This window comes from Mirounga angustirostris, unplaced genomic scaffold (genome assembly GCF_029215605.1).
Source record: "Mirounga angustirostris isolate CCGP_5_RB_7025 unplaced genomic scaffold, mMirAng1.0.hap1 SCAF_3, whole genome shotgun sequence".
Classification (NCBI taxonomy): domain Eukaryota; kingdom Metazoa; phylum Chordata; class Mammalia; order Carnivora; family Phocidae; genus Mirounga; species Mirounga angustirostris.
This window is the reverse complement of record NW_026991711.1, coordinates 83,498,617-83,516,697: the sequence shown is the minus strand read 5'-3', so window position 1 is coordinate 83,516,697 and position 18,081 is coordinate 83,498,617.

The window sequence follows — 18,081 nt, the reverse complement described above, 5'->3', positions numbered from 1 at the left end:
GCAAGCAACCCGAGAGATGGAATAATGTCTCCTTCCAGGACAAAGAGTAGGCTTGGCATAAAGGAAGTGACTGCCCATGCTCAGTGATCCTCAGTTGTGACACAAATTCACTGCTTGCAAAGTACCCACTTGGGCTCCCTGTATTGACCCCATAGGATATGGGGGGCAAGAACTCCCACAGACATCATGCTGTTCCAGCTTGCTGTGCCATGAGTAATGAAGTCCTTCGACTCTGAGCCAGGAGTATCATGTCTTCTTCCATGATCCATGAGAGAGTAATAGGTTAATTTATTATCTCAAGGGTCAGCAAACTATGGCCTATAGGCCAAATCTAGCACATGATCTGTTTTGGTACATCCTACAAGCTAAGAATGTCTTTTATATTTGTAAAGGGTTATAAAAAAATGAAGAACATGTGACAGAAACCTTACATTGCCCACAAGGCCTAAAAATATTTACAATGTCACTCATAAAAGGAAATGTTTGCCAGCCCCCGTATTATCTTATAAGGAGAGTAAAATTAACTCTGAGTTTCTGAACAGTTCCATTCTTTAGCCAATTTCCTGAGAATAGGAACATCATCTTCTCCCCCTGAGGCCCTCATTGCACCAGGCTCAGGGCTGATCCTCACACAAGACAACAAACACCACAGTGGTCTTTTCACAAAAATTTGGTGCCTAGCACTGTTTCAGGAACTGGGAACACAGGGGTAACAAAACAATAAAAACTCCTAGCCCCATAGAACTGACATTCTAATGGGAGAGATAGATAATAAACAAATATGTGTTGGGTAAGTGTTATGGAGAAAATAAAGAAGAGTAAAGGAGATGAAGAGTTCCAAAGTATAGGTACGTGGCTGGGGTGGGGTGGGGGAAGCTGGTTACTATTTTATGCAAGGTATTCAGGGAGGGCCCCTCTGAGAAGATGATATGATTTGGTAAGTCAGTGCCTATCTGGTATTGTAAAGAACCTGACACCCTGGGGAACTGAAATTAAAAGCACATCTCACTTCCATTTTCTAGCTCGTGGTTTTCTGAACTAAGTACCCATTTGAGCTGGACCCCATCCAAGAAACTCCCCACCTCCCCTCTTCCTGTGAGAGTTCCACTTCTACTCCTGAGGGCACAAATTTAGTGCAAGCTGGAACTGACATGTGTTTTGCACTCTATCTCCACCAATGAGTATGTCCTTAAAATCCTACTTTGGCATTAAAACCCCTCAAATTAGGAGTCATTGTACTTAGACTCTGATTTATTTTATTCTACCAAATACATACTAATTCTGTGCTCCAAAGCCCATGAGTGATATATTCATACATATCTAAAAATTAGAAATAAAATACATATATACATAAGAACCACTGAACTTTCAGTTTGGTAAAAAAGTATGATGACCTTGAAAGGACACAGGCATTGGGATCATTTGGAGTTGGGTCCAAGTCCCTTCATCCCTTGTTAGCTGGGCAACAGATCTTAGGCAAGTTGCTTTAACTCTCTTAGATTAGTTTCCACAGTTATAAAGGGGAGCTAATAATACCTACTTCTTTAAAAAAAGATAATAAATGCACCAAGCACATAGTAAGCCACACAGTAAATGTTCTATAAAGTTGGTATCTTAATTGTCAGGTAGTACATGAATCCTTTACTCACTCAGTAGGCATTCACTTATTGCTCCTATTTCTTGTCAGAGTGTATCAAATAAGGGGGCTCCTCCCATCAACAAGATTACCTGTGCTCTCAAGAAGACTACAGAGTATACGTAAGACAGCCAAGTAAATAAGCAAAGATGATACAGCGTGATATGTAATAAAGGGAATCACCAATAGAATAAGAGTGCTTCAAATAGGGCTTCCCAATATGAACAGCTGAACTAACTCCTAAGGTAAGGTTCTCAGCCAGAGAAGAAGTAGACATTCCAAACAGAGGTTATATATCATGAAAAAGGCCGGAAGAATATGTAGTTTGGAAAAGCTGAATAATGGGAGTTACAGGGAAGAGGCAGAGCACTAAAGGCCCTTGATTGCCACGATTAAGGCATTCAGACTGATCCTAAAGACAGCAAGGGAAGAACCTCTGGCTTCCATATGGAGATGCAATTAGAGGGAGGAAAGACTGAAGACACAATGAGTTAGAAGGCTGCCCAGCCTCGTACCTTCCCCGGGCCCACTAGATCCAGATCATGAAGGTGGAGGAGAGTGCAGCCAGCAAGTACTGCCACCTGACAGTCAAGCAGTTCCATGACTCCAAGATGAAGTGCCCAGTGCCCTGCCAGGTCCTATGTCACCAGCACAAGCCACACTTCACCACCAAGGTGCTGCAGATGCAACACCTTCTTTTAGATACAGAGCCTCCCTGTCCCCAGGTCTGCCCAAATAAAGTCCTGGGGTGGGGGGGAGGGAAGAAGGTTGCCTAGAAGTAGATTTTGAAGTTGGAAGTATAGAAATGAGATTGAGACTGACCTGCCTGTAGGATATGTTAGTAGAGTGTCCAGGAGGCAGACAGATGTAAAAGAGCGAGATCTGGGCTGGTGATGGATTTGGGAGCCATCAATATGTAGATAAGACCATGTGAATGAGATAATCTAGGCTTTGTGTGTAGAATAAGAAGAGGGCTAATGGAGGAGTCCTAAGAGACACTTATATAAGATGAAGAGGAGAAAAAGAGCCCATGAAAAAAAAAGGCATAAACCAGGAACTAAGGACAATGAAAATCAGAGTGTTTTATAATTTTCAAGTCATATTCCAGATGAGTGGTATCAGTCAGCATAATAGCAAAGCTCTAAGATTTTGTTCCCTTACAAAAAAACTGTATTTAAATAAACCAACCAGAAGCTGCCTGAACCAATTTTTTAGCTCTAGGAAACAATCAAGAGTTTACAGCATTCAAGTAAATCAAGCAATCAGGGAGAACCCATCTTTAAAATTGTAGGCAAGTTTTGTGGTATTTTTACTGACCCTTTCCCCACTCCTAACCTAGTGTAGTGGCACTCTTGATCTAGAGCAGTGGCAGCCCAGTTATCAGTTCCTTCACTTCAAGAGCAGATCTTATCTGCAAATTATTGTCTGTTCTAACCTGTCTGGGGAGTACCTGAAGGATTGATTTACCTGTTTCTGTTTTGCATAACTCAGAATGCAAGCAGGAAAGGTGGCAGGCACTGCTCTTAAATACTACAAGTGGAATACAAACTCAAAGGTGCCTGGGGCAAGAGAATCTCAGTGGAGATACATAGTAGACCATCTAAGGCCTGAAGGAAAAGCTGGGGTGAGGTGCTTAGGGAAATGAGGAAATTCAAAAGAAACTGCAGATGCAGGAGAACTGAGAAAGCCATGTGTGCCCAGGCATGCACACAGAAAAGACCTGAGAAGACCTTAAACTGTTACCTTGAGCTAATCTCCAGTCTTGGAGCCTGTTTAGCTAATTGGTGAAGGACCACACCAGCACAGAGCCAGTCTGCAAAGACTATGAGAGGTGGTTGTTCTTTCTTTTTTGTTTGTTTTCATTTTTGATGGTTTTGTTTGTTTGCCTATTTTTGCTTTTGGCATTCAAGGATATTTCTGTCAAAACATTAAATGAAGGTAATGGGGATTAAGAAGTGCACTTGTCATGATGAACACTGGGTGATGTATGGAATTTCTAAACCACTATATTGTATTCCTAAAACTAACACTGTACATTAACTATACTGGAATTAAAATTTTAAAAATTAAAAAATCATTAAATGAACTGAGCTAAAAGAACAGAGACTTCATAAGCACATATGACTTTCAAAAGTAATTTGGAAAAGTCTCAAAAGAAAAAAAAACATGAGAAAAGGCAGAAATCTGATTTCCAGGATTACTAAATTATAATAACCAAATGCCCAATTTTGACCCTAAATCACAAGAAATACATAAAAACTGTAACTTTCAAAGGAAACAAATAAATCAAAAGAAACTATCCCGGAGGAAGCCCAGGCATCAATTTTACTAGAAAAAGACTCTGAAACAAAAGGCTTAAATATGCTCTGAGATAAGGGAAAACACATATTAAGAAATAAAGGAAATGAGGAAAGCAATATGTAAACAAAATGAGAATATCAATAAAGAAATAGAAATTGCAAAAATGATCCAAACAAAATTATGGAGCTGAAAAATAAAATAACTGAAATAAAAAATTCACAAGAGAAGTTGACCCTGCACAGTTAAGCAGAAAGAAGAAAGAATCAGTGAACATAAAGATAGGACACTTGAAATTATCAAGTATTAAGAGCACAAACAAAAAAGAATTTTAAAAAAATAAACAGAGCCTACAGGATTGTGGGACACCATCATTGTGGGTCAACACACACATTTTGGGAGTCCCAGGAGGAGAATACAGAGGGAAAGGGGCAGAAAGATTATTTGAAAAAATAATGGCCAAAACTTTCCACATTTGATGAAGTATCTGAATCTATAAATCTTAAAGGCTCAGTAAACTCCAAGTAGTTTAAACTTAAAGAGACCCATGCCAAGACAAATTATAATCAAATTGTTGAAAGCCAAATACACCAAGACAGATTATAATCAAATTGTTGAAAGCCAAATACAAAGAATCTTGAAACCAGCAAGGAAGAAGTGATTCATCATGTACCAGAGATTCCTATTTATAATCAGAGACCCTGGACCAGAGACAGTGAAATGATATATTTAAAGTGTTGAAAGAAAAATACTACAAATATATAATTTTATATATGGCAAAACTGACCTTCACAAATGAGGAACAAATTAGGCATACCTATATAAAAAAATTGATGGACTTCAGTACTGCTAGATCTACCCCACAGAAATGATAAACAGAGTGCTTCAGGTTAAAATAAGAGGACACTATACATTAACTCAAAGCCATATGAAGATATAAAGATCTCCAGTAAACATAAACATATGAATAAATGTAACAGCCAGTGTTACTGTAATCTTAGTTTGTAACCTGAATTTTAATTTTCTACAGGTTTAAAAGACAAAAGCATAAAAATAGTTAAAATCTATATTACTGGATACACAATGTATAAATATGTAATTTGTGACACCAAAACATAAAGAGGGTGGAAGGAGCACTACTGAAGTCAGTTCAAATTAGATAATTATAACTGTAGGGTATTATATGTAATCTCCATTTAGCCATACAGAAAATATCCACAGAATAGCCACAAATGGAAATGAGAAGGGATCAAAATGTGTCACTATAAAAAAAAAAAAAAAGCAATGAAGGAAATGAAAAAAAAAAGTTATAAGACATACAGAAAAATGGCAAAAGTAAGTATCTCCTTGTCAGGAATTCAAAAATAATGGCTTAGACTTTCCAATCAAAAGGCACTAAATGGGAAAATTGGTTAAAAAAACACAACTCCATGATCCAACTGTATGATGTCTACAAGAGACTCATTTTAGATTGAAAGCCACAAATAGGGTGAAAGTAAAGGATGGAAAAATATATTCCATGCAAATACTAACCAAAAGAGAGCTAAGGTGGCTCTACTAATTTGGATAAAATAGACTTTAAGTAAAAAACTGTTACAAAGACAAAGACATTACAGATTGATAAAAGGATCAATCCACAAAGAAAATATAACAATTTTAACATATATGCACCAAACCTGAGCCCAAAATATATGAAACGAACATTACAGAATTGAAGGGAGAAATAAATATTTCTACAGTAATAATTAAGACTTCAAAACATTACTTTTAATATGGTAGGACAACCAATGAAAGATCAATAAGGAAATGGAGGACTTGAACAAAACCACAAACTAATTAGACATAACAGAAATATACTGAATACCCAAGAACAGCAGAATACACATTTTCTCAAGTGCACATAGAACATTCTCCAAAATGAACCATATGTTAGGACACAAAATGAGTCAATAAATTTAAAAGATTATAATCATAAAAAATATTCTTATCTATCACAGTGGATAAAAATCAATAACAGGAAAACTAGGTTCACAAATATAGGAAAATTAAACAACACATTCATTTTTTTTTTTAGATTTTATTTATTTGAGAGAGAGAGCATGAGTGGAGAGAGGGAGAAGCAGACTCCCTGCTGAGCAGGGAGCCCTTATGTGGGGCTTGATCCCAGGACCCTGAGATCATGACCTGAGTGGAAAGCAGACGCTTGACTGACTGAGCTACCCAGGCGCTCCTAAGCAACACATTCTTAAAAAAACCAATGGGTCAAAGAAGAAATCAAAAGGGAAATTAGAAAATACAGACAGTCCCCACTTGTGCTGGTTCAACTTACAATTTTTCAAATGTATGATGGTGCAGAAGTGATATGCATTCAGTAGAAACCATACTTTGAAGTTTGAATTTTGATCTTTTCTTGAGCTAGTGGTATGTGTGATACTATTAATACTCTTGTGATGCTGGGCAGTGGCAGCCAGCCACAGCTCCCAGCCAGCCATGTGATCATGAGGGTAAACAACAAATACAATTACAAACATTCTGTACCCATAGAACCATTCTGGTTTTCATTTTCAGTAAGGTAATCAATAAATTACATGAGATATTTGATACTTTATTATAAAAAAGGCTGTGTTAGATAATTTTGCCTAAATGTACATTAATGTAAGTGTTCTAAGCATGTTTAATGTAGGCTAGACTAAGCTATGATGTTCAGTAGGTTAGGTGTATTAAATGCCAATTTGAATTATGATACTTTATTTTTAAAATGTTTTAATTTTATTTCCAGTTAGTTAACATATAGTATTATATTAGTTTCAGGTGTACAATTCAACACTTCCATACATCACCCTGTGCTCATCATGACAAGTGCACTCATTAATTCCCATCACCTATTAACCCATCCCCCAACCCCCTCCCCTCTGGTAACCATCAGTTTGTTCTCTATAATTAAGGATCTGTTTCTTGATTTGTCTCTCTCTCTCTTATTTTTTTTCCCTTTGCTTGTTTGTTTTGTTTCTTGAATTCTACATTTGAGTGAAATCATATAGTATTTGTCTTTCCCTGACTTATTTTGCTTAGCATTATACTCTCTAACTCCATCCATGTTGTTGCAAATGGCAAGATTTCATTCTTTGTTATGGCTGAATAATATTCCAGGGTGTGTGTGTGTACATATATGTATATATATGTATACATGTATATATGTATATGTATATATCTCACACCATCTTTATCCATTCATCTATCAATGGACACTTGGGCTGCTTCTATATCTTGGCTATTGTAAATAATGCTGCTATAAACATAGGGGTGCATGTATTCCTTTGAATTAGTGTTCTTGTATTCTTTGAGCAAATACCCAGTAGTGTGATTTTTGGATCATAAGGTAGTTCTATTTTTAACTTTTTGAGGAACCTCCATACTGTTTTTCATAGTAGCTGCACCATTTTGTATTCCCACCAGTAGCGCAAGAGGATTCTCCTTTCACCACATCCTGGCCAACACCTGTGGTTTCTTGTTGATTTTAGCCATCTGGACAGATGTGAGGTGATATCTCATTGTAGTTCTGATTTGTATTGATATTGTATTTGTATTGTATTTGTATTTGATATTGAGTATCTTTTCATGTGTCTGTTGGTCATCTGTATGTCTTCTTTGGAAAAATGTCTGTTCATGTCTTCTGCTCGTTTCTTAATTGGATTATTTGTTTTTTGGGTGCTGAATTTTATAAGTTCTTTATATATTTTGGATACTAACCCTTTATTGAATACGTCATTTGCAAATATCTTCTCCCATTTGAATTATGATACTTTCAACTTATGATGGGTTTATTGGGATATAACAACCCCACTGTAAGTTGAGGAAAATCTGTACATTGAGACAAATGAAAACAAAAACACAAAATACCAAAATCTATGAGATATAGTGAAAGCAATGGTAAGAAGGGAATTTATAGCTATAAATGCACATACTAAAAAAAGATCTTAAATCAATAACCTAAGTTTATGCTTTAAGAAAAAGAAAAGCAAATTAAACCCAAAACTGGCAGAGGGAAGAAGATTCATATTACTAAAATCAGAAATAAAAACAAAAACAATACTACTGAGGTTACAGAAATAAAAATAATGGGGTGCCTGGGTGGCTCAGTCATTAAGCGTCTGCCTTTGGTTCAGGTCATGATCCTAGGGTCCTGGGATCAAGCCCCGCATCAGGCTCCCTGTTCATTGAGAAGCTGGCTTCTCCCTCTCCCACTCCCCCTGCTTGTGTTCCTTCTCTCGCTGTGTCTTTCTCTGTCAAAAAAAAAAAAAGAATGTGATGAACATTTTTATGCCAACATATTGGTTAACCTAAATGAAGAGGACAAATTCCTAGAAGCACACATTGTGCCAAAACTGAATCATGAAAAGATAAAAAATCTGAATAGACCTATAACTAGTAAAGAGATTAAATCAGTAGTCAAAACCTTCAACAACAACTAAAAGCTAGGACCAAATGACTGTACTGGTGAATAGTACCAAATATATAAAGAAAAATGAACACAAATACTTTTCAAACTTTTCAAAATATTGAAGAGGAGGAAACACATCCTAACTCATTCTATGAAGTCAGGAGTACCCTGACACCCAAACTAGACAGATAATACAAGAAAACTACAGACCAATATTCCTTATAAATATTGTTGTAAAAACCTGTAATAAAATACTAGCCAACTGAATTCATCAGCATATTAAAAAGATTATGTATCATGGCCAAATGAAATTTATCCCCAGAATGTGATAATGTTTAAACAAGTGAAAAGTGATTCAGTAAAATCAATTACTAGAGTGAAAGGGAAAGAACATATGATCATCTCAACTGATGCAGAAAAAGTATTTGACAAAATTCAATCCTTTCTTCATTAAAAATAAAACAAACCCAATAAACCAGGAATAGAAGAAAACTTCCTCAATATGATATGAAAAACCCACACCTAACATCATACTTAGTGGTCAAAGATTAAAAGTATTTCCCCCAAGATAGGAACAAAACAGGGATTCCCACTTTCTACGTCTTCTATTCAACATAGTCCTGGAAGTCCTTGCAAGAGCAAATAAGCAAGAAGAAAAAATAAAAGGTATTAATATTGAGAAGGGAGAAATAAAATTATCTTTGTTTACACATAATATGACTTTATATTCCAGATACACACACACAGACACACACACACACAGACACACACACACATACATACTGTTAAAGCTAATAAACAAATTAGCAATTCAGCAAAAAATAAACCAATTTTGTGGGACACAAAATTAACACACAAAATTCAGTTGCATTTTATGCACTAATAGTGAAAAATCCAAAACAAAACTAAGGAAACTACAATAGCAAGAAAAAGATTAAAATACTTAGGAATAAACTTGACCAAGGGGGTGAAAGACCAGTACACTGAAAACTATATAACATTGCTGAAAGAAATTAAAGAAGGTGCCAATAAATGACATCCCATGTTCATAGATGAGAAGACAGAATATTGTTAAGATGATAATACTACCTAAAATGATCTCCAGATACAATGCAATTCCTATCAAAACCCAATGACTTCTTTTTGAAGAAATAGAAAAACCTGTACTAAAATTCCTCTGAAATATCAAGGGACTCCAAACAGCCAAAACAATCTTGAAAAAAAAAAAAAAGAACAAAGTTGGAGGTCTCATACTTCCTGATTTCAAAACTTACTACAAAGCTACAGTAACTAACAGTACTGGCATAAAGACAGACATATAGAACAATGGAACAGAATAGAAAGCCCAGAAATAAACTCTTACATAAATGATCAAATGATTTTTGACAAAGGTGTAAAAAATAGGACAGTCTTTTCAATGAATAGTTTTGGGAAACTGGATATCCACATATAAAAGAGTGAAGCTGGACCCTTACTTTACACCATATAAAAAAATTAACTCAAAATGATTCAAAGACCTAAGTGTAGGAGCTAAAAAACTAAAACTTTTAGAAGAAAACATAGGAGGGAAGTTGTATGACATTGGATTTGGCAATGATTTCTTAGATGTGACACTAACAGCACAGGTAACAAAATGAAAAAATAAATTGGTCTTCTATAAAACTTAAAACTTTTATGCATCACAGGACACCAGCAACAGAGTGAAAAAGCAACCCATGGAAGAGGAGAAAATATTTGCAAATCATATATCTCACAACGGATTAATTTTCAGAATACACAAAGAACTCATACAATCCAACAAAATGAGGAAAATAATATAAAAATGGGCAAAAAATTTGAATAGACATTTCTGCAAAGAAAATATGTACAGATGGCCAATAAGTACATTAAAAATGATTCAATGTCCCTAGCCATTAGGGAAAGGCAAAATATACTACTTCACATTCATTAGGATGGCTATTATTAAAAAACAGAAAATAATTAGCATTGGATTGGAATATTTGTGCATTGTTGATGGAAATGTGAAATGATGCAGGGCAATAGAAAACAATGTATTACTCAGAAAATTAAACATAGACTATATTATATGATCTAGCCATTCCAATTCTGAAAAAATTAAAAGGAGGGACTCAAACTTTGACACCATAAGAATAAGCCTGAGCCATAAAACACATCTTAACAATTAAAAAAAAAAGGAAATCATACAAAGTATGTTCTCAGACCACAATGGAAATAAACTAAAATCAATAAGAAAAAAGTGGCTGGAAAATCTCAAAATATGTGGGGATTACACTGCACACTTCTAAATAATATATGGGTCAAAGAAGACTTGAGAGAGATATTTAAAATACTTTGAATGAAATGAAAATACAACTTATTGAAGTTTATGGGATGCAGCAAAAAGCAGTGTTTAGAGGAAATTTATAGCATTGAATGCATATATTAGGAACAAAAGAAAGACATAAAATCCATAATCTAAGTCTCTACCTTAAGAAACTAGAAAAAGAATAACAAATTAGTTTCTAAATAGGTAGAAGAAAAAAAGAATAAAAATCAGAGTATAAATCAGTGAAATTGAAAACAGGAAACATTACAAAAAATCAAGGAAACCAAAAGCTGTTTCTTTGAAAAAACAATAAAATTGATAAACCTCTAGTCAGGTTAACCAAGAATAAAACAGAGAAAATAAAAATTACTAATATCAGAAATGGAAGAGGGCCCATCATTACTGATCCCATGGACATAAAGAAATAGTATGAACAACTATATGCACACAAATTTGATGACTTAAAGAAATGGATCAATTGCTTGAAATACACAAGGTTGGGACACCTAGGTGGCTCAGTTGTTAAGTGTCTGCCTTTGGCTCAGGTCATGATCCCAGGGTCCTGGGATCAAGCCCCACATTGGGCTCTCTGCTCAGCGGGAAGCCTGCTTCTCCCTCTCCCACTCCCCCAGTTTGTATCTCTCTCTCTGTCAAATAAATAAATAAAATCTTAAAAAAAAAAAGAAACACACAAGGTTAATGGACTTATACCAAAACTCATACAAGAAGGAATAACCTGAATAGATCCATATTTATTAAAGAAATTAAATCAATATTTAATAACCTTCCAAAACAGAAAGCACTAGGTCCAGATGGGTTTACTCAGGAATTATACCAAACATTTAAGGAACAAATGAGAATGATTCTCTACAATCTCTTCCATAATATACAAGCAGAGAGAATACTTCCTAACTCATCAGATTATACCAGTATTAACCTTTTACTAAAACCAGACAAAACCAGGCAAAATACTAAAACCAGACAAAATAACCAGACTAAAATACTAGAAACCAAACAAATAACACCACAAGAAAAGAAAATCACAGACCATATCTTTCATGAACATGGATGCAAAAATCCTCAACAAAATATTAACAACTCTATTAACATTTATTACTAACAACATTGTTATTATTAACAACATAACAATATTAACAACATTGTTAACAAAATTCAACAATGTACTAAAAGAATTATATTCACCTAAAAACAGAATCAAAATGTGTGATGCAAAAATGGATAGAAGGACAAGGAGAAATAGACAAATCCATTATTATATAGTTGGAGATTTCAACACTCCTTTATTAAGTAATTGACAGACCAAGTGAGATCAAGGTATGCATGGCTGGTTCAATATTCTAAATGCAATCCATTTTATCAAAACACTAAAGAAAAAAGATAATAAGACCATATTAATAGATTCAGGAAAAGCATTTGACAAAATCCAATTCATGATAAAAAATAAATCTTAGCAAAACAGTATCATAGGGGATTTTCTTCAACTTGATAAAGAACATCTACAAAAACCTATAGCTAACATCATACTTAATAGTCAGAGGCAAATACTTCCCCGCTAAGGAACTGAAAAGCCAAGGATGATCCTTTTCACCATTTCTATTCAACATTGTACAGGAAGTCCTAGTTAATGCAGTAAGATAAGAAAAGGAAACAAAAGTTATGCAGATTGGAAGGAAGACATAAAATTGTATTTGCCCACAGATGACATGATTCTATATGTAGAAAAATCCCAAAGAACCAGTAATAAAAATAATAATAATAATAATAATAATAATAATAATAATAATAATAATAATAAAATAGTGAGAGGAGTTAAAATGGCAGAGAAGTAGAGGACCCTATTTTTGTCTGGTCCCTGAAATTCAGCTAGATAATTATCAAATCATTCTGAATACCTGTGAAATCAATGGGAGATCTGAGAAAAGAACTGCTATGATTCTACAAATGAAAAACCATGTTTTGGAAGGTAGGAGGTGTGGATATGTGAATCTAGGGCAATATATTGGAAGATATGGAGGAGGTTAGAGAGCTTGCTTAAGGAGGCTACAGCAAAGTATGATAAGCAGCTGAGTGCAGAATCACAACTTTTAGAAGTCTGCTACTATGGGGGACATCCCTGGCTTAAAGGTGCTCAGATGGTGAAGCGGAGTGGAATCCTAGGTGGGACAGTGTGGTCTCAGGATCCGCAGGTTCACAAAAAGAATGGGAGTGCCTAAGTGTGGCAGAGTTCCCAGGCATTGGAGCTGAGAAGTTGGCTGAAAACAGAGAGTCTAGGTACCAGCTTTAAGCTCAGTGTTGCCATAAATTGCAGATGCTGCACAGTCATGAGACCTCTCTGGGCAGGGCCCAGCAAAGTCAGAGACCCCCTGCCTCCATCCTTTGGAAGGAACAGTGCAGGTCCATGCTGCAGCAGTCCATAAAATTTGGAGACTCGAAACTGGGTCACATGCCTGAGATAAAAATTCTTGGTCACAGGCTGGGTGAACACAGAGATAGTATGGAAAACACAAAGACAAGAGTGACTGACTGCTTTTCTGTGAGGGCACACTGAAGAGTGGGAGAGGGAACTTTCAGCTCCAGGGCTAGAGATTGGGACTCTGTCATTTTAATCTCCCCCATCAGTACTGAAAGCCTTCAGGGAGCAAAACAGCACCACGTAGTGCAATCCAGAGCCTATTACACTGAGCCCAACCCCCTGGCAAGGGGGGCCTAATTCCACAAGGACAAGGACTCCTAAGAATCAGTACAAAATGCCCTGCCTCCAGAGGACCAGCAGGAACAACCAGCAGGAACAACCAGCTAGCACCAAGTTTATCCATCATATAGAATTCAACTCTTGGGGAAAACTGTATATAGCATTGTGGTTTTTCTTTATTATTCTTTAGTATTTCCGTTTTATTTTTTTCAGCTATTTTCTCATTTTTTTCAATTCTTATTTTTTCCTTTTTAAATTTATATGTATATATATATATTTAATTTTTGGTTTCTTTTCATTGTATTTATTTTATACACACACACACACGCACGCACACACACGTTTTTCTTTCTTTCCTATTTTGGGATCTAGTTTCTTTTAACAAACAGATCAAAATACACCCAGGATCTAGCTTATTGTTTTGATCTGTTTTACTTCTTCTTTGATATTTTTCTTAATTTGTTTTATTTCTGTTTTCTTCTGGTTTGCTTTGTTTGTATTTTTCTGGTGGTGTGTTAATTTTGTCTTTTCTCTCTTTCTTGTATTATTTTCTTGACATAATGATGAGACACAGAAACTTACCCCAAAAGAAAGAACAGGAGGTAGTACTCACCACCAGGGATTTAATCAATATGGATATAAGTAAGATGTTGGAACTAGAATTCAAAACAATGATTATAAAGATACTAGCTGGGCTTGAAAAAAGCATAGAAGACAGTAGAGAATCACTTACTGTAGAAATAAAAGAACTAAAACCTAATCAGCTGAAATTAAAAATGCTATTATGGAGATGCAGTCAAAAATGGAGGCTCTAAACAGCTAGGATAAATGAGCCAGAAGAGAGAGTCAGTGATATATAGAAGACAAAATGATGGAGAAAAAGGAAGATGAGAAAAAGAAAAACAATTATTGGATCACGAAGGGAGACTCTGAGAAAACAGCAGTACCATAAAGTGAAATAATATTCAAATAATAGGGGTCCTAGAAGATTAAAAGAGGGAAAGAGAGAGGCAGGTTTATTTGAACAAATTATAGCTGATAACTTCCCTAATCTGGGGAAGGAAACAGGTATTCAAGTCCAGGAGGCACAGAGAATCCCCCTCACAATCAATAAAAATACGTCAATACCTCGACATACAATAGTGGAGCTTGAAAGTTTCAAAGATAAAGAGAAAATCCTGAAACCAGCTTGGGACAAGAGGTCCTTAACCTACAAGGAAAGACACATAAGGCTGGCAACAGACCTGTCTACAGAGACCTGGAAGGCCAGAAAGGACTGGCATAATATATTCAATGTGCTAAATGGGAAAAATATCCAGCCAAAAATACTTTATCTGCCAAGGCTGTCATTCAGAATAGAAGTAGAGATAAAGAGTTTCCAGGACAAGCGAAAACTAAAGGAATTCGTGAATGCTAAACCAGCCCTGAAAGAAATATTAAATGGAGATCCTTTGAGCGAAGAGAGAGACCAAAAGTCCAGAAAGGAACACAGACAATCTACAGAAACAGCATCTTGAGAGCTTGTTTGGAGGTTCTAGCAGGGGAGCACAGCTACTCGTATACCCTTGACCGAAGAACGGTCCTCCTCTATCACGGAAGGTCGTCCTCTGCGACTGAGTGCGCAGCTTCAGGAGGGATGCACATGGAGTGGTGAGGGAGGAAGGGAACACCTGCCTAGCCAGCCAGATCAGCCGAATCAACCCTGGCGATCAATGGGGTGACAGATGTCACAGCCAGATCGCCCTCACATCCAGAAACAGCATCTTTAAAGGTAATACAATGGCACTAAATTAATATCTTTCAAAAATTACTCTGAATGGGAATGGGCTAAACATCCCAATTAAAAGACATAGGGTATCAGATTGGATAAAAAAACAAGACCCATCAATATGCTGTCTACAAGTGGGGCGCCTGGGTGGTGCAGTTGCTAAGTGTCTGCCTTTGGCTCAGGTCATGGGCCCAGGGTCCTAGGATCAAGCCCCACGTCAGGCTCCCTGCTCTGTGGGAAGCCTGCTTCTCCCTCCCACTCCCCCTGCTTGTGTTCCCTCTCTCGCTGTGTCTCTCTCTGTCAAATAAATAAAATCTTAAAAAAAAAAATGCTGTCTACAAGAGATTCACTTTAGACCCAAAGACACCTCCAGATTAAAAATAAGGGGGTGGAGAACTATTTTTTATTTATTTATTTTATTTATTTATTTGAGAGAGAGAGAATGAGAGACAAAGAGCAGGAGAGGGGGCGGGTCAGAGGGAGAAGCAGACTCTCTGCTGAGCAGGAAGCCCGATGTGGGACTTGATCCTGGGACTCCAGGATCATGACCTGAGCCGAAGGCAGTCGCTTAACCAACTGAGCCACCCAGGCGCCTGGGGGTGGAGAACTATTTATCATGCTAATGGACATCAAAAGAAAGCTGGAGTATTAATACTTATATCAGACAAACTAGATTTTAAGACAAAGACTATAATAAGAGATGAAGGACACTATATTATAATAAAAGGGTCTATCCAACAAGATCTAACAATTGTAAATATTTATGCCCTCAGCGTGAGACAGAAAAATATATAAGCCAATTAATAACAAAATTAAAGAAACTCATTGATAATAATGCAATAATGGTAGAGGACTTTAACACTCACAACAATGGACAGATCATCTAAGCAGAAGATCAACAAGGAAACAAGAGCTTTGAATGAAACACTGGACCAGATGGACTTCACAGATATATTCAGAGCATTTCATCTTAAAGCAACAGAATACACATTCTCAAGTGCACATGGAACATTCTCCATAATAGATCACATACTGGGTGATAAATCAGGTCTCAACCAGTATAAAAAGATGGAGATCATATCATGCATATTTTCAGAACACAATGCTTTAAAACTTGAAGTCAACCAGAAGAAAATTTTGGAAGGACCACAAATACATGGAGGCTAAAGAGCATCCTACTAAAGAATGAATGGGTCAGCCAGGAAATTAAAGGAAAAAAAAAATACACAGAAGCAAATGAAAATGAAAACAAGCAAGTCCAAAACCTTTGGGATGCAGCAAAGGCAGTCCTAAAAGGGAAGTATATAGCAATAAAGTCTTCCTTAAGAAACAAGAAAAGTCTCAAATACAAAACCTAACCTTACACCTAAAGGAGTTGGATAAATAACAGCAAATAAAGCCTAAATCCAGCAGGGGAAGAGAAATAATAAAGATTAGAGTAGAAATCAGTGATCTAGAAATAAAAAATACCCAGTAGATCAATGAAAGTAGGAGCTGGTTCTTTGTAATAATTAATAAGATCAATAACCCCCTAGCCAAACTTATTGAAAAGAAAAGAGAAATGACCCACATAAATAAAATCATGAGTGAAAGGATAGAGATCACAATCAACATCAAAAAAATACAAACAATTATAAGAGAATATTATGAGCAATTATATGCCAACAAATTTGGCAATCTGGAAGAAATGGATGCATTCCTAGAAACATGTAAACTACCAAAACTGAAACAGGAAGAAATAGAAAACCTGAACAGACCTATAACCAGCAAAGAAATTGAATCAGTAATCAAAAGTCTCTCAAGAAGTAAGAGTACAGGACCAGATGGCCACCCAGCAGATTTCTACCAAACATTTAAAGAAGAATTAATACCTATTCTTTTGAAACTGTTCCAAAAAATAGAAATGGAAATAGAAAACTTCAAATTCCTTCTACAAGACAAGCATTACCTTGATCTCAAAACCAGACAAAGACCCCACTAAAAAGGAGAATTATACCAATATTCCTGATGAACAGGGATGCAAAAATTCTCATCCAGATACTAGCTAATAGGATCCAATAGTACATTAAAAGGATTATTCACCACAACCAAGCAGGATTTATTTCTGGGCTGATGGTTCAGCATCTGCAAATCAATCAATGTGATACACCACATTAATAAAAGAAAAGACAAGAACCATACGATCCTCTCAATAGATGCCAAAAAAGCATTTGATGAAATACAGCATCTTTTCTTGATTAAAACTCTTCACAGTGTAATGATAAGAGGGAACATACCTCAATATCATAAAATCCATATACAAAAAACCCACAGTGAATATTATCCTAAATAGGGAAAAACTGAGAGCTTTTCCCCTAAGGTCAGGAACTTGACAGAGATGTCCACTCACCACTGTTTTTCAATATAGTACTGGATGTCCTAGCCTCACAATCAGACAACAAAAAGAAATAAAAGGCATCCAAATCAGCAAAGAAGAAGTCAAACGTTCACTCTTTACAGATGACATGATACTCTACGTTAAAAACCCAAAAGATTCAACCCCAAAATTGCTAGAACTCATTCAGGAATTCAGCAAAGTGGCAGGATATAAAATCAATGCACAGAAGTCAGTTGCGGGGTGCCTGGGTGGCTCAGTTGGTTAAGCAGCTGCCTTCAGCTCAGGTCATGATCCCAGGGTCCTAGGATCGAGCCCCGCATTGGGGTCCCTGCTCAGCGGGGAGCCTGCTTCTCCCTCTCCCTCTGCCTGCCTCTCTGCCTACTTGTTCTCTCTCTCTATCTCTCTGTCAAATAAATAAATAAAATCTTAAAAAAAAAAAGAAGTCAGTTGCATTTCTATACACTAACAATGAGGCAGAAGAAAGAGAAATCAAGGAATCTATCCCATTTATAGTTGCACCCA